The sequence below is a fragment of the Scylla paramamosain genome, chromosome 46 (assembly GCF_035594125.1).
Source record: "Scylla paramamosain isolate STU-SP2022 chromosome 46, ASM3559412v1, whole genome shotgun sequence".
NCBI lineage: Eukaryota > Metazoa > Arthropoda > Malacostraca > Decapoda > Portunidae > Scylla > Scylla paramamosain.
Window position 1 is genome coordinate 10,408,358 of NC_087196.1, and position 7,500 is coordinate 10,415,857.

The 7,500-nt window shown below is 38.7% G+C and overlaps 1 protein-coding gene across 3 annotated transcripts in view; it reads right to left on the reverse strand.

Annotated features, from left to right (window-relative positions):
• LOC135094674 (ribosomal protein S6 kinase alpha-2-like) overlaps positions 1-7,500 on the reverse strand; it is a 184,426-nt gene that overhangs the window by 139,533 nt on the left and 37,393 nt on the right. The window lies entirely within an intron of this gene.

Below are 7,500 nucleotides of genomic sequence, written 5' to 3' on the forward strand. Positions count from 1 at the left end.
AGTGTTAAGAAGGAAAGGAGAAATAAAGAAATAGGAAAAAAAGGAAAAGAAATAAAGAAAGAATAAAAAAGCTGAAAAAACAAAAGAAAATATGAAAGAAGGAAAACAGGAGAGGAAAAAAACGGAAGAGATGAAATAATAAAACAATAAATAAATGAAGGAAAAAAGACAAGCAAAAAATAAAGAAAAGATGGGAAAAAGGAAGGAAGGAAGGAAGGAAGGAAGGAAGGAAGGAAGGAAGGAAGGAAAGAAGGAAGGAAGGAAGGGCAAAAATAAGCGCCAGGATGAGTGAGAAGAGATGAAGAATAATAAAAGAAAAGAAAAAGAAGGAAAAATAAGGAACAGGAAAAAAAAAAATAGAGAGAGATGGGAGAGAATGTTGGGAGGTAATGGAGATACTACTTTTCCTCCTCCTCCTCCTCCTCCTCCTCCTCCTCCTCCTCCTCCTCCTCTCCAATCAGGCGACCCATTAGGAAAAAAATACTTCCCTTCCCTTTAGGAAAAAAAAAAAAAGGAAACAAAGATATTGAGGAAAGAAGAAAAGGAAAATATCAAATACACTACAATAATTAATTAGTAGATTGTGGTGGTGGTGGTAGTAGTAGTAGTAGTAGTAGTAGTAGTAGTAGTAGTAGTAGTAGTAGTAGTAGTAGTAGTAACTATCTATACGACTAAAAATACAATAATGAGAGAGAGAGAGAGAGAGAGAGAGAGAGAGAGAGAGAGAGAGAGAGAGAGAGAGAGAGAGAGAGAGAGAGAGAGAGAGAGAGAGAGAGAGAGCGCAAAAAAGGTTTCATTAATCAGGAAATGAAAATGAAAAGAGAGAAATTGAGGGAAGCACTGACGGTGGTTCTGAGAGAGAGAGAGAGAGAGAGAGAGAGAGAGAGAGAGAGAGAGAGAGAGAGAGAGAGAGAGAGAGAGAGAGAGAGAGAGAGAGAGAGAGAGTATATTGTAGATGTCAAAATTTAGGTCCGGTACAAATCTTTTTCACTAATAAAGGTCTGTGAGGACAACAACAACAACAACAACAACAACAACAACAACAACACAGTTCAGTCTGCAATTAATTTAAGATAATCTTTATGGAATGGAGCCCCTGATAAATAATTAATGCAAATGACTCTACTACTACTACTGCTATTTTCATTATTATTGCTGTTACTGTTGTTGTTGTTGTTGTTGTTGTTGTTGTTGCTGTTGTTGTTCTGTTTCTCCCTTTCCTTCTCCTCCTCCTTTTTCTTCTACTTCTCTTCTTCTTCTTCTTCTTATTATTATTATTATTATTATTATTATCATTATTATTATTATTATCATCATCATCATCATCAGCACCATCACCATTACAGCCACGAATATTCAGAAGGAGGCGTGGCGGTCTGTGGCAACCCCCTCACTCTCCCTCTCCCTCTCTCCAAACACTGTACAAGGTATATATATAAAGAATCGACCGCCTGTCACTTCAGTTCACGTGTCGCTGGGAGGGTGGGGAGTCACGCTGCTGGCCATCGTGACTGCGTGGGTGCTAGCATGGGAAGCGATTTGGTTAGGTTAGTTAATATATTAAGGTAGGTACGTTAAGTTAGGTTAGTAGGTTAAGTTAGGTTGGGTTAGGTAAGGTTAGGTTTAGGTTATGAATGGTTTAGGATGGGGTTAATTTAGTTAGGATAGGGTTAATTTAGGTAGGATAGGGTTAAGTTTAGTCTTAGGTGTAGGTTTGGTTAGGTTTTGTTAAGAGAGGAGACGGGAGAATAGGTTTGGTTACGTTGCGTTAAGATAGGGTTACTTAAGGATGGGTTTGTTTAAATGAGGCTAGGTTAGGTTAAGTTAAGATTAATATTTCAATAATTTTTAACTCCTGGGAATATTGGTACATACAATAGTCTGTGTTAGGTTGTGGTGGTGGTGGTGGTGGTGGTGGTGGTGGTGTGTGTGTGTGTGTGTGTGTGTGTGTGTGTGTGTGTGTGTGTGTGTGTGTGTGTGTGTGTGTGTGTGTGTGTGTGTGTTTGTGTGTATCTATTTGACCTTGATATGGATGGTCGATGCATGTCACACACACACACACACACACACACACACACACACACACACACACACACACACACACACACACACACACACACACACACACACGAGTTCACTTCCTCTTTTATTTACTCACCCCTTTCTCCCTTTCTTCATTCCCTCCCTTCCTTCCTTTGTACGTATTTCTTTAAATTTCATTCATTTAATTTTCTTCACCATTCCCTTTCATTAACTTCCCACAAAACATCGGTTAATTAAACATATTTATCATTTCTTGATTTAATTATCCACTCATTAACTTTCTATTTCATTACCAAACTATTACGATGGAACTTAATTCGTTCATGAATCATGAATGCCGTTCGAAATCGAAAATGTTCGAAAATCGAAACTATTTTCCCCAGAGGAATCAATGTAAAATGGATTAATCCGCTCCCCCGACAGCAGTCCTTCCTGTCTTGGCGGCTTGTGACACACGCTGCCTCAAGCAAGATGGCTGCTTCACATCTCCAGCTCACAAATTATTTATCGAGAACGGATGTAATGAATGAACTTAGCGTCACAAAACTCACCAGAAGATACTGTTTACACCGACGTAGTGAGGGGAGCCTTACAGAGGGCCACAGAGAGGAGCACCCCACTTACCGCCAAGATGATAACACTCAGAGATCTCGCTGCTGGGAAAAGCTACTGGAAAGATGCAGCTGTATGGCAGTGGTGGCGCCGTGGGTCACCGACACAGCCACAGGGGCCTCGGGATTACTCCTCAGCAGCGAGCACTGTTTGTTTACATCGAGGCCTTTCAACGGGATCACATTTACCTTACTTCAAAGGCTAAATCACTGTCTTACATTTTGTGTCTCTTCTCCAAATACATCAAAACGAAGTAAATATTTATAGAAACCATAAATTAGTAATAAGCGGCAGCTTTTGCTATGTCTTTTAATATATGAAATCAAATAACTTTGTTCTAGAACCGAATTATATTACCGCAACCGAAGCAATGATTGATTTAAAAAATTTAGCTCGAAAAGGGAGGCGTTTGGTAACCGAGGTTCCACTGTATCTCTCTTCCTTTCTTTTCTACTGCCACCACCTCATTAGTCACTCCATTTCATTCTTTTCCCCTTCTTTCATTTCGTGTCCCAATTTTCTCCTCTCATTTTTTTTTTTTCCCTTTCTTTTTTTCTGGCTCACCTGATTCCATTGTTTCTCATTAGTGTCACTTTTTCACACCTGTTCCTGCGGCTAAATTTTCCCTCTCTGTACGTCACCTCATTTCCTAACTTGATTGAGGAGAGAGAGAGAGAGAGAGAGAGAGAGAGAGAGAGAGAGAGAGAGAGAGAGAGAGAGAGAGAGAGAGAGAGAGAGAGAGAGAGAGAGAGAGAGAGAGAGAGAGAGAATACAGAATAAGAAAAAAATGTCTGAAATAACAAGGAATAAAAAAAAGTATGGAAGACAAAAGAAAGAAAAATAGAATAAAAAAAAAAGCAGGGAGTAAAAATAACTGAAAATAACTCGATGAAAAAAAAAAGGAAAAATAAGGAAAGGAAAATGAAAGAAAATCACAATAAAATAAAATAAAATAAATACATGAATGAAAAGGTAAAACATAAATAAATAAAACTACAAAATATATAAAAATAACAAAGATAAGAAGAAGAATAAGAAAAAAATAAACACAATTAAGAGAACGAGGAAAAAAAATGAAAAAAATCCTAAAAAAAAAAAATAAATAAATAAATAAATCAATAAACAAGGTAAAATTAATCCACTCCTCTTGAAAATTTCCTCGTTTCATTTCCTTCTTTTTCTTTTCCTTTTTCTTTCCTTTCCTTCCTGTCTTCTTTCCCTCGACAAACAACACAAGTGATGAAACAGGAAATTAATGAATATTGTTGAAGTGCCCCTGTCACAACACACACACACACACACACACACACACACACACACACACACACACACACACACACTTTCACCTCCCCCGGGCAAAAATCTTTCTGTTCTCCATCACAATATTACACTCTCTCTCTCTCTCTCTCTCTCTCTCTCTCTCTCTCTCTCTCTCTCTCTCTCTCTCTCTCTCTCTCTCTCTCTCTCTCTTCATTTATCATTTGTTTCTGAAAGTTATGATGTATTTTTGTATGTTTTCATTTTAATCACTGCATCTCTCTCTCTCTCTCTCTCTCTCTCTCTCTCTCTCTCTCTCTCTCTCTCTCTCTCTCTCTCTAGATTACATCACTCTTTTGACCTCTTTTTCTTTTTCATCTCCTCCTCCACCTCCTCCTCCTCCTCCTCCTCCTCCTCCACCTACTCCTCCTCCTCTTTAATCCTTTAGGCACCATTATTATGTTCCAAAGTTCATATATAAACATTCATTAATTTTTCTTCTGTTCTTTATAAGTGACTGAACCTAACTCATCCTATTTTATGTATTTTCTCTATGTATCACCTGTCTGCTGTATTGTATTACCAGTAGTAGAAGTTATGTATTATCTTCAATTAATGGGAGTACATGTATCCATCTGTCTGTCTGTCTGTCTGTCTGTCTGTCTGTCTGTCTGTCTGTCTGTGTGTGTGTCTGTTTATTTATTTATCATTTTTTTCACGCTGGTATGTTTCAGTTTACGGTGAAATCTCTCTCTCTCTCTCTCTCTCTCTCTCTCTCTCTCTCTCTCTCTCTCTCTCTCTCTTGCAGTACGGTACATATTTCTTTTTTACTTTCTTTTTTATGTTCTTTTTACTGCTGTCTGTTTGTCTATCTGTCTGGCTCTATCAAACACACACACACACACACACACACACACACACACACACACACACACACACACACACACACACACACACACACACAAAGACGACTTACGCAAAAAAAAAAAAAGCAGCTTGCACACACACACACACACACACACACACACACACACACACACACACACACACACACACACACACACACACACATACAAGCACTATCAACAGTCGCAGAACGAGGAAGCAAACACTGTTGTAATTTCACTTTAATTAATGTGTTTTAAATTAGCTCAGTTTAATTATCAAGACCACCTTTTTTTTTTCTTTTTTTCTGTTTTGGTGCTGAAAATGTGAGGTTGATGAGATTGGCTATGTGAATAACTTTTTTTCTTTTTTTCTTTTATTTTTTCATGCGATTATTTAAAAGGTACGTGATTAGATGAAGTGTCTGTCTATCTGTGTGTATCTGCATCTATCCATCTATTTTTACTATAACCCGTGTACTTTTTATGATTATTCGTTTGTCTTTCTACATCTATCTTAAATCATCCTTATTAATGACTGTTTGTGTTCCTTGTTTCTCTCTGTTTGTATCTATCCTCATCTATCTAATTATCTACTTCAATCTATCCAATTTAATCTATTTCATTTCTCATCCAGCTATCTAACTTCATATTTGTCTATTTCTACTTTCACTTGTTCATTTATATATGTAGCTTTTATCTTTATTTGTTTATTTCTGTCATCATCCATCTATCAATAAATCTATCTACTTGTGTTCTATCTATGCATTAATTCATTCCACCTAATAATATATATATATATCTATTTCTTTTATTATTCACACTATTATTTGCCATCTACCAAGCGCATGTATAACCTTTAACTATTTCAATCAGTCACTCAATCAATCAAACCAATAGAATCAGCTTGCAGTTTCCACCTTTTCATCATCTTAATGCACCGACCCACTCCCCATCCCCCTCACCTGTCCCACCCTCACCTGTACCACCCTCACCTGTCCCACCCTCACCTGGCCTTTGATTAAATGATACTGTGCAATATTCAGTGTAATATTTGAGATGCAATACGTGTGTGTGTGTGTGTGTGTGTGTGTGTGTGTGTGTGTGTGTGTGTGTGTGTGTGTGTGTGTGTGTGTGTGTGTGTGTGTGTGTGTGTGTGTGTGTACAAACCACAGCAAACTCTGCACACACACACACACACACACACACACACACACACACACACACACACACACACACACACACACACACACACACACACACACACAGGGACTTTTAAAAATTCTTTGGACCTAAAAATGCAAAACCAGCAAGGCGGTGGTGGTGGTGGTGGTGGCGGTGGTGGTGGTGGCGGTGGTGGTGGTGGTGGTGGTGGTAAAAAGAGATAAAAGATGAAGGAAAAGATCAAAAGAGAAGGGAAGGGAATGAAAAGAAGGAAAAATGAAACGAAAAACAAGAAAGAGTAAAAGGTGAAGAGGAGGAGGAGGAAAAGGAGGAGGAGGAAGAAGAGCAGGAGGAGGAGGAGGAGGAGGAGGAGGAGGAGGAGGAGGAAGAGGAAGAGGAGGAGGAGGAGGAGGATAGGAAAGGGCACAGCTTGTATCGTCTTCCTTATTAAACTTGGAAAAATAACATTATCTTTTACCTTTCCTTCTTTCCATCTACTTTTAAAAAATTTTCCTGATACACCACCACCACCACCACCACCACGAGCTTGGGGGGTTTTCATAATGTTCTATGGAGAGGCGCAACCACATTTTGTTATGAATTATGCAAGACTTTTAGGTAATGTTATTTTGAGACTTATCACCTTACTGGGAGAAGAGGAGGAGGAGGAGGAGGAGGAGGAGGAGGAGGAGGAGGAGGAGGAGGAGGAGGAGGAGGAGGAGGGATGAGAGGAAAGGAAGGAGGAAGATTAGATAAAGTAAGTAAGTAAGGAGAAGGAGAAGAAGGAGGAGAAGGAGGAGAATAAGGAGATGGAAGAGGAGGAGGAGGAGATGGAGGAGGAGAACGTGAAAGCAAAATAAATAGAAAGAGAAGAGGAAGGTGAAAGAGATGGAAGAGGTGATATATGAGGTAAGAGAAATGAGGCAAGGAGGAGAAAGCGAAAAGTGAAAAGAGAAGAAAAAGGAAGAGGGAAGAAGAGAAAAAAATGAAGGGAAGGAAAGGAAAGGAAAGGAAAGGGAAGGAAAAGAAAGGAGAGGAGAGGAGAGGAAAGGAAAGCAGTAAAGAAAGAGATGATGATGAAATTAGAGAAAGAAAGGAATAAAGAGAGGAAGAACACAATACGTTAAAAAATGAACAAAGATAATGAAGGAAATAAAATAAAAAAAAACAATAAACAAAAATAATGAAAAAAATAAAAAGTAACACACACACACACACACACACACAAGACAACAAAGCCAATTTAAGCCAATCAAATGTTCACTACGACTTGATCTCAAGACGCCAAGGTGTGTGTGTTACCTGGACAAAGACGCGGCCAATTAACAGGTAAGACGGCCTGAGGGACACCCAAGACTACACCTGGTAATATTCTCTTTATAAAATATTGTCTTCGTCGTCAGCTTATAACCTCATCTCTATACGGGGCCGCTGTATCTGATGGGCCGCAACAAGTTCCTGTATCATATTGCTATCTAATCTCTCTCTCATATCATCTTGTTTGCAATTTTTCCACCTAATTTTCGGTGTTCCTGTATTC